Genomic DNA, 15,331 nt, shown 5'->3' with positions numbered 1-15,331 from the left:
CCACTTTTGGGGGGCAGGGGGCTGCCAGGGGACTCGAACGTGTGCACACACACCCTCCTCCGCCGGGTCGGGTGGAAGGACAGCCCCACCCAGGCACCCGCCTCCCTCCCCTTCGGGACCCGCACTGGGAGGCTCTGGCGTGAAGCCGGCACAGGCTCCGGGGGCCGCGTGGACACCCACAATGACAGCAGGCCCGGGAGTCCCCCCAGAATCATCCCACTTGGGGAGCCCGAAGCTATGCCTCCCGCCTGTCCATCTGTCCTCCCGGCAGGTGGAGGAGCTGCTCAGGAGCACGGCCAAGCCCCGCCACGTGAGCCCGACGGCGAGTTCCAGAACACAGGACGAGGGGCCTTGCTAACCCTTCACACAATGTCCCTGCAACCCCGAGCGTCCCCGGGCTGCTCCTGCAGAGACGAGCCCGCCGAGGGCCGGGCACAGGGCACAGGACACAGGACACGGGCACCGGGCTGCGGCTTCACGGAGCGGCAGGCCCGGCCAGGGCGGGCGAGGCCAGGCAGGGGGACGCCACGGGCACAGGTGGTGACCGGTGTAGACACGCGCTCTAGGCTGGGGCACAGCTCGGAGACGTCCCAACCGCAGAGAGGTGTGGAATGACTGTGCCCCGGCCCACGAACACACGACGGCCGGGCAGCCAGCAAGTGTGCTGACGGTGCCCACCGGGTACAGCCTGGTTCACGCCTCCCTGCGGATCGGGGCATCGGCCGCGTGCCCGGCGTGGGGGAGCCCCCTGCTCCTCCTGGGACCTTCCCAGGGTCACCGGCCGGCTGCTCCTAGAATGCTCCCCCTGCAGATCAGGGAACTGGGGGGGCCCAGCTAAGAGCTCTAAGTGGAAAGACACCCACTGCCAAAGGGTCCTGGGGCCCCAGCTCGAATCCGGCTCAGGTCCACCCCAGAGTCCTCGCCAGACGTCCTCTCGCAACACGGGCCGCCCCTCTGTGCCAACGGACGAGGCCCACCCTAGACCGCTGGCCTGGCCCGGACCCCAGATGCAGCACCCCCCACCTCACCACCCGACCTCCAGTCCCGCTTGGTGTCACCCACGTGTCCCACACCATGACTTAGGGTCCGCGGGGCTGCTGAGCACCCCTGCTTCCTGACCCCACCCTTAGCAACAGAGGCAGGACCACTAGCAGGAGCGCAGGATGCCAAGGAGAGCCGGAGGGCCCCCCCACCCCCAGATGGGCTGCCGCGGGCCAAGGATGAGCAGGGACAGCCAGGCTGAGGCTGGGCCCAGCCAGCGGGCGCCCTGCAAGCCCCCCACCCCGACTGCCCCGGCTCCGGTCATGGCCCTCCTCCCCTCCTCCCACTCACCAGATTACCTGTTCCTACAATTCAGCTATAAATCACTGAGGCCACCAAGGGGTTTTCATGTTTTTCCTGTAACGCTGGAAAACAGAAACATTAACAGAGGGAGTGTTTGCTCGTTTCCCACGTGTCTCTGAGCAAAAATGCTCACCCATGATCCTGTAATTGTCTTGGGAACAGTGGGCTGGGCTGACTCACCACAGAGAACTCTACTTCGGTTTTCTGCTGTGTACGACGCAGTGGGCAGAAACGAGAGGATTTCTACTTTGCAAATGCACCGTGAAAATGATGCTCCGATCAAGATGCAAAACGAGCAAGTAAAATCCCTTACTGAGAAGACATTTCTTTCGGAAAATTAAACATGGAGGGTAAAGACGATTTTAAGGAAAAAATAAGAAACCAAGAGACCTGCAGGTTTCGGGGCGTGTCAGGGTAACGTGGGGATGAGTGAGTCTAGGAGACAAATCACTCCACTTCCTGGAGAGGGGAGTCCCAGGGAAATCAGGACTGTGACCTCAGCGTGATGGGGAGCCACGCGGAGCCGTGCGCCCCAGGCCTCCTGGGGAGGTGCAGGAAGGGACTGCCTGGCCAGGTACCCCCATTCAGGCCCGCGGAAAGCTCAGGCTGACTTAGAGAAGTTGAGGAGTAGAGGAACAGGAGGGTCTCAGTGGGCGGGCCCGAGACCCCCCATCACACAGGACACCCCAGCCGCTGCCCAGACCAGGGCCGCGCTTCTCCCCGCAGGTGCTCGGCTGCCGCTGTCAGACGCGTGAGGCTGCAGGTGAACCCCTCTTCCGTCTGGCTGGGTGGGCCTCAAATCTGCAGGGAGATGATCCCTCATCCTGCCTCGGCTCAGGAGCTTTCTAGTTCGAGGGACAGAAAAACTCCGAGAAGAACAAATGTCTCTTTCCACCTCGCCCTTGCGCTCTTCCCATCACCTTCTGCGGATTCCCCAGCTCCGTGCATTGGGGGGAACGTTTCATCTCTTACCGCAAGTCATGGTCGGTCTTCCCAGGAAAACAGCCGGAAAGCTCCCTTTCGTTCTCTCCAGCAACTTCGGTCACTCCCATCTTCTCTCTTGGCCGAAGCTGAGCTGCCCTTTTGATTGAGGCTTCTGGGCCTGGATATCCTTACGACAGCCGCTCTTCCTCGGCAGGCGAGTGGCACCGGGGTCTCTCCAGATCACGCTTCACATGGCCCTGTCCTTCACTTCCCCCTGGCCGTCCACAGCACCCCCCCCCCCGGGTGTACAGGATCACGTGCACAGGCCCCTCTCTAGGTGCACAGGATCACGTCCACAGGCTGCCCTTCTGGGTGCACAGGATCATGTCCACAGGCCCCTCCTCTGGGTGCACAGGATCACGTCCACAGGATGCCCCTCTGGGTGCACAGGATCACGTACACAGCCCCCCCCCCGGGTGCACGGGATCGCGTCCACAGGCCCCCCATCCAGGTGCACAGGATCATGTCCACAGGCTGCCCCTCCGGGTATACAGGATCACATCCACAGGCTCCCCATCCAGGTGCACAGGATCACGTGCACAGGCCCCCCCCTCCGGGTGCACAAGATCACGTGCACAGGCCCCCCTCTAGGTGCACAGGATCACGTCCACAGGATGCCCTTCTGGGTGCACAGGATCACGTCCACAGGCCCCTCCTCTGGGTGCACAGGATCACGTCCACAGGATGCCCCTCTGGGTGCACAGGATCACGTACACAGCCCCCCCCCCCCCGCTCCGGGTGCACAGGATCACGTCCACAGGCCCCCCATCTGGGTGCACAGGATCATGTCCACAGGCTGCCCCTCCGGGTATACAGGATCACATCCACAGGCTCCCCGTCCAGGTGCACAGGATCACATGCACAGGCCCCCTCTCCGGGTGAACAGGATCACACGGGCCCTCTTCTCTCCAAGGACCCGTTCATTCCTGGCTCCCAGACATGACAGCTGGCCCCGCATGCGGCCCCGGACGTCATCAGGGAGATGCTGCATCTTTCTCAGTTGCCTACTTTTGCACTTTTAAATGTGTTCTAGCTTCTGCTTGTGCTGTGATGGATTGTTCCTCCGCTGACTGGGTGTTGGCTGCAGGAACACGCATCAGTTCCTTCTCACGTGAACACTTGAGGATTTTCTTTCCCCCGCGTCTCACCATAATGCCTACGACGTCTCTAATCATGGCTTTCTAACAATCCACACATCTGGCACGTCTGGGTTTATGTCACTTCCACTACAGAACGAGACATGTTGAGAGTGTTCCACTTTGCTGCATCTAGCCCTGAATTGCTACTGGCACGGTCCTCATCGCCCTATAAAACTGAAAATTCAGCATAAAATCAAGATAAGTTTGAACAGCTGAACTATTATGATCACATCCTATCCGTCATTGCCCACAGGCAGCCAGAGACAGGGCCGCTCTCATGTGATTGGGTGCTTCTGCCATAAAACTGGGGTGGCCAACCGTACGGAGCCCAGCAGGATGCGCCCCCCCCCCCCCCAGGGGCCCGTCTGATGTAGAGAGAGCCCTGTGGCCACCAGGGCTGGCGGGAGCACAACTCACCTCAGGGATCACCCACCTGAGCTGCTCGCTGAGCTCCACCCACACCAGACGACCAGGCTGACCCCACGGGCCAGGCTGACCCCATGCAGGGCAGGACTGCGACAACAAGGAACACACACACCCCCTCCTTGGCTCTGGCTCCTCTCCCCCTCTGCTTAAACTTTCCTTTGAGGGGCCCGGATGCCCGCCCTGTGGTCTGTGCGTGCTGCTTCCTCTGCCTTTCCCCTGCTCGCCCACAGTGGGGGAGCTCGACCCCCTGTGGAACCACAGTCCTTCCTCACCCACGTTCCCCAGTGTCCTCCCACGCCCACCTAGATTGAGTAGAGGGAGAAGCTGAGCTGTGGCTCAGTTGCTGTTGTTGAGCTGATGGGACTCTGAGGCTGAGATGGGCCTTCACAGATGTGAAGAGGATAGGTCGGTCCTTTGTACTCACTTTTCTACCAGCCAACAGGGCCTGGGCACGACGAGGTGCTCAGCGCTCCATGCACCTGTGTGGCAGGAGTAAATGATTGGGGGTCTGAACCAAGAACCGAGGGGCAAAGCCATCCCTGGTCATCCCTGAGGGGTCTTGCATAAAAATCTATGAAGCACCTGGTTTCCTTAAGCACTTAACACTCCTGGCAACATCCAATAGTGGAGCACATGTGACTTCAAACGCTGAACAAATGTTTACTATCACGTGGCTGGGTAACATGGATAAGAAACTCATGATTTTGGACCACAAGATGATCCTCAGGGGTTTTTTTTTGGAAAAAAATAAAGATATTTATTTTTGAAAACTAAGATATTGCAATGTTCCCGTGGTTCCATTTTAGGAGAATTAGAGACAAGAAGGAAAAATTGGGAGTCTGAACCAGGAAGCCCCCCCCGACACCAAACGTGCCAGCGCAGTGGTCGTGGACATCCAGCCTGCAGGACAGTGAGGGGTAAGTGCCTGCTGTGCAGAACCAGAGCCCCTTGTCTGTGGCGTTTTGTTCCAAAAGCTCCAGTGGACCAGGACACTGACTATAGTGGAAGAGTAGCTTTTACATGTCAGAAAATCAGGAGACTTTAATTAATTATTTATTTTTAAAAAATTTATTATCATTTTTTTAAATCAGGAGACTTTAATTGGAACTTCGAGTGCAGAAACAGAGTGGCCACGTCCCTCTTACATAGAGAAGGGAGAAATTGGAAAGAAGGGAGAGTGGACAGGTCAAGATCCAGAGGAGACCAAATCTCCAGAGCCCACCTTTCAGGTGCGGGAAGGTGCAGGGGGCACCCCTGGGAACACCACGGTGCTGGGCCCTCCAGCACCCTCTCCCAGCCGCCTGCTCCTCCTCCCCCTGGGCCATCCCCACGCATCGTGGAGCCAGACAGACAGAAGGACGGCTGCGGCCCAGACTTCAGCCCGGAGGTGGTACAGGGTGGAAATGCACAGCCGGGCATCACCCTCAGAGAAGGAGGACTTGGGACCACCCTCGTAGCTTTATTTGGGCTTTCTTCTATTAGATAATTAGCAAAATGAATTTGGAAAGGGGAGGAGTGGCAGCTAGTGCCCACAGGCTTGCTGGGGACTCTGGGAGGTGCCCGGGCCTGTCTGCAGGTGAAGGAATGAGCGGCGAGGACGCACTTGCAGGGCACATCTGTGCACACACCAGGAGCTCGGGGGTCGCTGCAGGTGCTTGCAGCCGTGGTGGAAGGGCCCCTGCTCCTGGCCAGTTTTGTGGGGGACAGAGGAAGCCCACAGCTCAAGGAAGGGTGTTCTGCTCACGCAAAGCGGGGGGGCCAGTGTGCGGCTGCGGAAACCAGCTCAGGGAGAGGAGAGGCTTGGACCTTAACCGCTGCCCCTGGCCTGCTGAGGCTCTCAGGACAGGTCAGGCCAGGGCCTGAGAGCTGCCCCCACTGCCTGTGGCGCAGACACGCCGACCGCTCCGTAGCTGTCACCTCCAACCCCTGGTCGCCGTATGCTACCTAAGGTGTTACGGTCATCCTACCTTTTCCTAAAGTGGGGGCCCCTCTCTACCTCCTACGCAGCGCAATGGGGCACTTCTGCTTTCCTAGCATCTGGGCTGATCCCGTGCTTTGTCACCTGAATTGCAGCCTTTGTCCTGGGGATGTGAGCAGCGTCTCACCGTGGTCTCAGGACTACTTCCCTGATGACAAGTGGTGCTAATTACTTTATCTTCTGCTCACAGAGCTTTGGTATTTTTCCCTTCGTACGCTCCTTTTCAAGTCTCATGCCCACGTTCTTATTTCTTTGCAAGAATTTTTATACATTCTAGGACAAGGCCTTTCTCAGATGAATTTTATGAATATTTTCCAACAACAGGTGTCGCATCTCATTTTCTCACTGGTGCCTCTGATGAGCAGTTTTCTTTTTTGATGAAGGGCAGCCTACCCATTTCTTTTCCTTGTTTATGGTTTTAATATCCTACCAAGACTTTCAGCCTACTCCAATTTCATGAAGATATTTTCCTGTTTTTTTGTAGAAACTTTATTGACTTAGTTTTTATATTCAGTCATAAAACTGAACCAAGTTTACGTGACTCTGTGGCAGAGGTCAAGATTGATTATATCTCGCATAGACAACCAGCGGCTTTAGCAATACTTGCTGAAAAGTCTTTGTCTTCTCCACTAAAGGTCTTTTACTTCTACTGGAAGAATCCAGGTCCCATTACAGAAACCGGGTAGATGGCTGGATTTTCTATTCTATCACACTGATGTATTATTTATGTGTCCCCACGCCAATCCGGTACTATCTTGATTACTGTATTTTTATACATAAAATCATGAATTTTATACACAAAATCATGGGAGTATAATCCTCCCCTAATGCATCCCATATAAATTATGGAGTAAGTTGGCAATTTCTCTAGGGTTACAATTAACATTGAGTTGAATCCAGACTATTGTGTTGAGAAGTGACATCGAATGATACTGATACTTCTACATTCTAAATTATTATTGCTAAAATACAGAAGTATAAATCGATTGCTGTACATTGTCCTCATACCCTCAGACCTTGCCAAATATATACATTAGTTCTAGTACTTTTACTTTTTTTATTTTTTTATTTTTTTCTAGTTCTAGTACTTTTAAAAACAGATTCCTTAGGACTTCTCTATATCAACGCATGCCTTTGGTGAATAGAAGTTCTACTTCCCTCCAACATTCTCTCCCACTTTCTCTTTCCTTAACCATATTGCATTTACTGGGCCCTGTACCCAACACTAAATAGAGGTGATAAGAGCTGATTTCTTGGCCTTTTTCTCAATCATAGGCACAAAATTTTTCCATGTGTCACCAATAAGATTAGCCCAAGGTTCTTCATTAACGTATTTTATCACATGGAGGAAATGCCCCTCTATTCCAAATTTGCTGAGAGTGTAAAAAAAAATAATAATGAATGAGCCATAAATTTTATCAACTGATTTTTCAGAATCTATGGAAATGATTATTTTCTACCTTTCCCTGACTAAGCGAATATGTTGAATTTCAAGTTTGACATGTAAACGTCACCTTGCATTGCTGCCCTTATAAATGCCACTCAGTCATGATCGTCTCTATTTGTCTAATGCTGCTAAGTTATTAGCTTATATTTCATTATGAATTTTTGTGACCATCATCAGGAGGCACACCGGTCTGTACTTCTGCTTTTGCACACTTTGACATTGGGTAGCAGGGAATACCGGTGTCCCAAAATATATCACCAAGTCGTCCCTCTTCCTCTATGTTCTGAAAGAAGTAGTGTAGGACTGTTTGTTCCTTCAAGCTGATAGAATTCACCAGGAAAGTCATCTGAGCTCAAGGTTGACTTTATGTGGAAGATTTTCTATTTGATGAGTCATTTTGGTGAAGTTTAATATTCACTGAGTATTGGGGGCATTTCCATGGCTGAACAACTAACTGTACAGAGACCTCGCTCCTAGCGCTTTCTTCCCACAGACATCCCCTCCAGGACCCACCTCATTTGAATGGCTCTGCAGTGCCTTCCATCGAGTGCTTTCTTAAGAATAATTTGTCCAGACTTAATCATTGTTATCGGTGGGAAAGGTAGATTGACCAAGCTCCTCCATCATGGCCAGCAGGTGTAACTCCCCAGAGCGCCATGGAACAGAAAGGAAAGGGGTCCCCCTTCCCTCCAGCACCACTCTCATGCCCTAGAGTGAGAGGCAGTGGGCAGGGCTCGACTGCTCCTGCAGCAGGATCTCAATTCCACACCCATCATCCGCCCCTGGTTGGCAAACCTTGCACATGGAGGGGAGTCCTGTGGGACCACACCGGGAGGCGTCCCACAAAGTCTTGTGTTCTCAGGACCTGCCCTTGGTAATCCAGGGAAGTCCTCACATTTGTTCTATAGGAAATAGGGGCTCACATACAGTTCTAGGAGTAAAAAAAAAGGCCCTCCTTTTCTTGGATTTCTAGGATCAGTCCACAAACAGACAGACATGGATGCTGAAGTTGAAAGAATAAATTATGAAAGAGGACAGGGGGCCTGGCTCACTGTGACCCCCGTCATCATGTGCATGACCTGGCACACACAGGGCCAAAAGCCTATATTTGCTTTTTGTTTGTTATTGTATATATATATATATTTTTTTTTTGGAGTCTGATTTGCCAACATATAGTACGACACCCAGTGCTCATCCCATCAAGTGCCCCCCTCAGTGCCTGACACCCAGTCACCCCATCCCCCGGCCCACCTCCCCTTCCACCACCCTTTGTTCGTTTCCCAGTCAGGAGTTTCTCATGGTTTGTCTCCCTCTCTGATATTTCCCTCTCATTTTCTCTCCTTTCCCCTATAATCCCTTTCACTATTTTTTATATTTCCAGAATGAATGAAATCATATAATGTTTGTCCTTCTCTGATTAACTTACTCCACTTAGCATATATATTAAAACATAAGTGATCTTAGTCAAAAAAAAAAAAAAAAGGAAAAAGAAAAGAAAAAAGAAAAGAAAAGAAAAGAAAAGAAAAGAAAAGAAAAGAAAAGAAAAGAAAGAAAAACATAAGTGAAAAGAGGGGCCCCTGGGGAGCGTCTACCTTCGGCTCAGGTTATTATCTCAGGGTCCTGGGATGGAGCCTTGAGTCAGGCTACCTGCTTAGGGGGGAGTCTGCTTCTCCCTCTGCCTCTGCCCCTGCTCCTGAACTCTCTCTCTCTCATCCTCTCTCTCAAATAAATAGAATCTTCAAAAAAAAAAAAAGAATATAAGTAAAAAGAAAAAAATTGAGAAACGTTTGTTAAGGAAAACAGGGGTAAGTAGCATAAATACAAGGAAGGAGAGTAAGCCAGGGACAGTGAGCTGCTGGATGTTGTAATCATCCTTATAAGGCAACTCCACGGAAGGGACAGGAAATGACAGAACTCTTTAGGGCCCCTGGTGTATGCTGCCCTCTGCTGGTAATTTTTTTTTAAGAAAGATTTTAAACATTTTATTTATTTACTCATGAGAGACAGAGAGAGAGAGAGAGAGGCAGAGACACAGACAGAGGGAGAAGCAGTCTCCATGCAGGGAGCCCGACGTGGGACTCGATCCCGGGACCCCAGGATCACACCCTGGGCTGAAGGCAGGGGCTAAACCGCTGGGCCACCCAGGGATCCCTCTACTGGTAATTTTCAAGGAAAACGTTCACTGATTTCCTACAACAGGAGTCTCCAAGGTGTGAGAGAATCGTCGGGGAAGCAAGTCACATGTGGACAGCAGCTGAGACAGGGATGGGATCAAGTCCTGGCTCGTGTCCTTCCCACACACAGATTTCTCCAGCAGTGATGCTGACCCATTACCTTCTCCTGTCCCCTCCCTGACGCCAAAGGGCAATGAGACAGAATTTTTCCCAGTAGGACATGTGGATGCTGGTCATCCCAGTGACAGACCCCACATGTCCACAGGGCACGCAGCGTAGCACGGCTTTGTAACAACCCCCATGACTCTTGCAACCACATCCCCGGCCTCAGGGTGACTGGCTAAGCCTTCCCCCACCTCTCACTAGGCACCTACATGAGGAGGCTGACACAGAAAGCCCATGACCTCCCCAGAGATGGGTCTCTCTGCCTTCAAGGCAGAAACAACCAGATCAGATCAGGTGATATAAACAAAGATAGGAACCAGAACGAAGTATGACCATCTCAGGCATGGGGCAGGAAGGAACCAGAACAATCTGCCTCCAGTAGATGCCTCTCCCCAGAATCTGTGCTGAGGAGACTCTCAATGGTGGACTGCCTTGAAGAGACACAGTCTCTGGAATGTATTAGCACAAGATCCGAGTCCCTAAGTCCTCATACCCCACAGTCCCTGCCTCCACCCAAAGCCTCTGTTTCCCTCAGTGGGTGCCTTGGCAGCTACAGTGTTTAGCCCTCACGGTGCTTTGGTTTTTCTGGGAATACCCCCGTGCTTGCCCATTCCCTTCTGCCCATTGCCTGGCTCAGAGGTGCATCCTTGGAGAAGTCTTATAGGCTACTTTCCATTTCTGGGGCTGTGCTGGCTTCCAGGTACCAGGGAGACCCTTGAGTTCTACTGGGATCTTCTCAGCACTACTAGTAGGGAGCTAAACGCTGGACCCACACAGAGATGGAGAACCTGAGTCTCAGTGGCAGTCAGATGACCTGCAGGTTCTAGGCCCCCGTTACATACTTTGATCATGCTGACATCAAGGATCTGAGGCACAACTCCCCTGAAGACCGACAGATGATTTGCTTAGAATGGTTGCGTCTCTGGACGTGCTCCACGTGAGCAAAGACTAACAACCTATTCTGTACAGTGGGACTTGTCTTGTCTCGGACTAAAGACTCTTTGCTAAAATACCCAAGGCTTCACCCTTGCACCTTTCATGACAGTCCCCATTGCCAAACCTGGGGACCTGCTTGATCTCGTGTCAGACAAGTTGCTTGTCAGATCCACTCTATATGCCATACTCCCGGACACCTGAGTGCTTGGCACAAGATACCACCAGGGACACCAACATGTAAGCCTAATGATGGCACTGTGAAGGCTGACAGTGGCATAAAAACATCATCTAGAGAACTATGTTGAGGGCCACAGTGGCCCAGGTCTCCTAGAGATGTGGGGCAAAGGTGAGGAGTTACAGACTGGCCCACCTCCATCTTCACCAAGTGTCGGCATTAGCCTGGCCTCTTCCAGGGGCTCACACAGCCAAGGGCAGTAGCCACGGGTTGGTCCAGTCCTCCACACTCCCCACTTCACAGGCCTCCCTCTGCACTCAGTCCACATGTCAGCCAGTCTTTAATTCAAGCATAATTTATTGAGATCATGAAGTAGCTCATATCTTCCTCTTATAATGCTGCTGACAGAAAAATTAACAGAGAAAGTACCTTTCTATGTCAAACATCTTTGTAGGCTAAACTGCTCATTGATAATATTATGTTGTTTAAAGAATAGTAGGCTCACTCATCAAATAAAAATATATTACTTACATTTTCTAGAGATTATCATATAATGGGAAAACTTAAATAATCTCAAATTTCCAAATCCATCCTGAGATGTATATTATCATCAAGATGCAAGCCACTTGCATAAAAAGAGGTTTCTAGGGGTGCATGGTGGCTTACTCGGTTAAGGGTCTAACTTGGTTTTGGCTCAGGTCATGATTTCAGGGTCCTGAGATTGAGCTCCAAGTTGGGCTCTGAACTCAGCATGGGGTCTGCTTGGATTCTCTCCCTTTCCCTCTCTCTCAGCCCCTCTCCCTACTACTTGTGCACATGTGCATGCTCTCTAAAATAAATAAAACCTTTTAAAAAGAGAGATTTCTGCCCTAAAACATAAATATATAGAGAACTCAAAGATATTCCGAGGATAAAATGAGAAACTTGGTGACTGACGATTAGGATTGTGTCTCAGGATTTTGGCTTCTAGTGTTGTATGGAGGCTGAATGAAGCCAAGAGGTAGCACATGTGCATTTTCTGGATGACAGTGTCCAGGAAAGAAGACTAAAAGGCCACAGTGTATGAAAAAGAGGGCAAGTAGGCTTTGGGGAGAAGATGGCTCCTGTGGGTGCACACAGCCTTCCTGAAGGAGGTGGAGGAAGAGGACATCTTCTTGCCAGGAACTCCCCATTGAGACTCACAGTCAACCCCTCACTGGGGAAAGAGGAGGAGAACAAATGAAGGTGATGGAGAAAGAGGAGGAGGAGTGAGAGAGGTAATCAAGTCAAGTCTCACCTCAGAGGAAGCGCCTGCCCATGCACAGAGAGCAGGGGACAATTTTTCCCACCAAGTGCTCCACTGAGGTCACTGAATAGAAGAGAATCTACTTCCAGAAGCCGAAGTTGAATTCTCTTCTCCTTATTCCTTGTCTCAGGCCTTCCACCTCTTGTCTGGTGACTCTGAGGATTCCTTTAGCCTCCCCAGCTCTCAACTAGTCATCAAGAGCTGTTCTTTTCAGGATCAGAATCGGCCACAGATAAGAAACGGTTCTTTCCGACAGTGATTCAAGACTTTGGAATGGCTTTTGGTAGGTCTCCAGCTCTTCAGTTTTAAGAGTTATCAGGCCATTGGCTTCAGAACTGCCCACCCTCTGCTCTAAGTCAAGATCTGCCCTGACAGGTAATATCCCCAGATGCTCCATTTCTTTTTGGTGATGTAGTTCACTCATTTCATTTCTTTTTTCCTCAAAATATTGATCTGCCCTTTCGATGGAGGCCTCTTCAGTCGGGGCACCTTTGTGATGACCTGTCAGGTGGGCTTTAGTCTTCTCTTCTTTGGCAACATTACTGTGGCATTGCTTTTTCCATCTTGAGTGTTTAAATGTGTGCTTGATGGAGCAGCAAGCTTTGGTTTCCTCCTGGACCTTTTTATCTGGTCCTCAACATGCTCTCCATTCCCTGGTTCCCTTAATTCTAAGTTCTTGACCATGTCATCACCTCCCAGGGAATCTGCCCTGTCTTTGATCTCAAGCCAATCTTCCTGCAGCGATAACAGCTGACTCTCCCCATATGCCATGAAGATCACTGCAGAGAGCTTGAGCCTTTTTTCAGTTGCTGGCAGGAGCTTTAAGGATGTTTCAGCTTCTCATGCTTGTGTTTCAATGGTTTTCTGTTTTTGGTGCAGAGCCTGAACCCTTCTTCTGTCTGAGACACAGGCCGTTTCGGGTCTGAACACTGAGGTTCTTCCTCAACCTAGGCTGAAACTTGTTAGGAGTGTTACATTTCACCATAGCTGGTGTCCCCGTCTCCCTGTGCAGAAAGCCCTTCTGTGAGTGACCGTACAATTTTGCTTCAAAGCAAGAAAACTAAGACTCTAGAGCTATCACAGCACCATCTACCCACCTGCCACTGATACCCAGGGACAATGTGACCTGTGCTCGTATTGTCAGAGGCAGCTGTCATGAAACGGCCCAGTATCTGCCCCAGCAGGGTGAAGCTCCTCCATGGCGGCCCAGTCTGACACAGAGGTGCCCAGGGCCATCACAGCCAGCTGGACCACACCACCCCATGCACATGTCTCCCTGGGTTCTAGTCAGAACCAAACCTGCACCAGGCGACCAGGGTAGACCACGCCTGCTGAGGGTTGGGCGAGGAGGCCCAAAGCAATGTAGAACTCCACTCTGCCCTTGGCTCGCTCTTTCCTTACATAACTTTTCCTCTGGCCCCCAAGGCCTCCTGAACTACGCACACTGTTGTCTCAGTGGATTATGCACACTGTTGTCTCAATCCAGAAAGCTCCTCTTTCCACTGCTTATCTGTGGGGACACCCCCACCTTGTACCCACTCTTTTCTCTCACTCCAGTGGCCCCAGTCAGTGCATTAGACAGGGCCTGGCCATGGTCCTCCACGCTCCCGGCATGTATGTGGAAACTATCAATGGGTGGGCATTCGAATGAAAGAAGGACAAAGCCATCCTGAGTTAAGTCATACGTAATGCTCTGCTGACCAGCAGATAATCCACTAGGACATTTAATTTCTTATGGACGTAGACTACTAATTGCACAGTACTGCGATTAAAAAGGTTGAGCAAATTTTTAACATCAGACAACCACCATGGCATTTTCCTCAGAATTCACCATTTTGAACTACCAAGACATCCTCAAATTGTTTTGAAAGATATTAAAGACTACAGTGGGGATCATGGCACAATCTCCCTTTAAAAAAAAAATAGAAGTAACAACACTTCAAGTAAAACCAACAACAGCCTGGAAAATTCAGAGATCTAAATAATTTTCCGATCCAACAAGCCACCAAATAAAATTGTGCACAAACTGTAGGGAGCACAATGAAAAGACTAACCCCAACAAGCTGTAGGACAGAGCCAATTGTTTTCAATGAGGAAAATCCGCATCATTTAACACTGAAGAACCCCAACAAAAGAAGAGAATGTGAAAATGAATGGAACAACTGAAATGTTTCCAAAACCAGAAATTGATAAGGAAACGCAAGCGAAGCAGAACTGAAGCAGAACAACGGGCTTACTAGGAAAAGCTGGCGCTGAATGTCTGAGCTCGAAAACCCAAGACTGATACAGAACTCCAAGAGCTTATTACAGGGAGATTATTTTTCTTTGCCTTAGCACAGTTTTAAACAATGAATGGAAAACTAGGAAGGGCTCAGAACCGACAGACGGGGAAGGCAGGTCTGGGCTTCTCTGAGAACCGCTGAGGCTGCCCAGGTAGGTGCACTGGAGCTGGGGTAGGGGGCCGGGGGGCGGGGAGCTAGAGGTTGTTCAGGCTGGGGCAGCACCTCCATGGGTTTTCTCAGCAGAGGTTTCAAAGGTGGTACTTTCAGCCTTACTCGTATGATTTGTTATTTAAAAAAAAAAAAAAAAAACTTGAAAATGTGAGGCTGAGGTAGAATGACAGCTTCTGGATTTCAAGGCCTCTAAAGGAAAGCTGTTATCAGGAGAGACACAAGCACAGCCCTTCCCTCTGGGATGTACGTGCTCCTGTTTGTGGGATGAATGAATGAACAAATGAATGAGAGAACGAGGGACCCAGCCTGAGGCCAACCCAGGGGGATGCACAGTACACTGTGTGGCCTCAGCAAGTTCCCATAAGCTGAAAGCCATGGTGGAAAAGCCAAATCTTTCTGGAAACGTGCAAGGCAACCCCACATGCTCTGTTCCTGAGAGCAGAGAGCCCCTCACCCAGATGTGGGAGCTGAGGCTCCAAGAGAGAAGGGGCTTTGCTCCCTGAACCTCTGAGGTGTCGGGACAGGCCGACCACCCCACCACCACCCCCCAGGCTGGGAGCCGTGCACTCCCTCCCTGCCACCTCCAGCTGTCGGTCAAAATAGATGTCGAAGAAGATGTCAGGGTCATGTCTCCCCTTCCCAAAGCCATGGTACCTATTTGCTTTCTCCCCAGCAGAGGGTGGCAGTTCCAGCGTCCTCCTGTCTGCGCTGATTCCTGTTGTTTGCAGCTGTTTTAATTGCAGCCTTTTCCCCGGAGGTGTGCATAGTATCTCAGGATGGTTTTCATTAGCGTTTCCCTGATGCATCATAATATTGACCGCTTGG

General features: G+C 51.1%; 1 long non-coding RNA gene across 1 annotated transcript in view; it reads left to right on the top strand.

Moving 5' to 3' along the window:
- The window catches only part of LOC144299343 (uncharacterized), a 209,112-nt gene that overhangs the window by 136,417 nt on the left and 57,364 nt on the right, over nucleotides 1-15,331 (top strand). The gene's annotated exons all lie outside the window — the stretch shown is intronic.

Source organism: Canis aureus, chromosome 27 (genome assembly GCF_053574225.1).
Source record: "Canis aureus isolate CA01 chromosome 27, VMU_Caureus_v.1.0, whole genome shotgun sequence".
Lineage (NCBI taxonomy): Eukaryota > Metazoa > Chordata > Mammalia > Carnivora > Canidae > Canis > Canis aureus.
The sequence above is the reverse complement of the archived record's forward strand: the minus strand, read 5'-3'. Positions and strand labels throughout refer to the sequence as shown.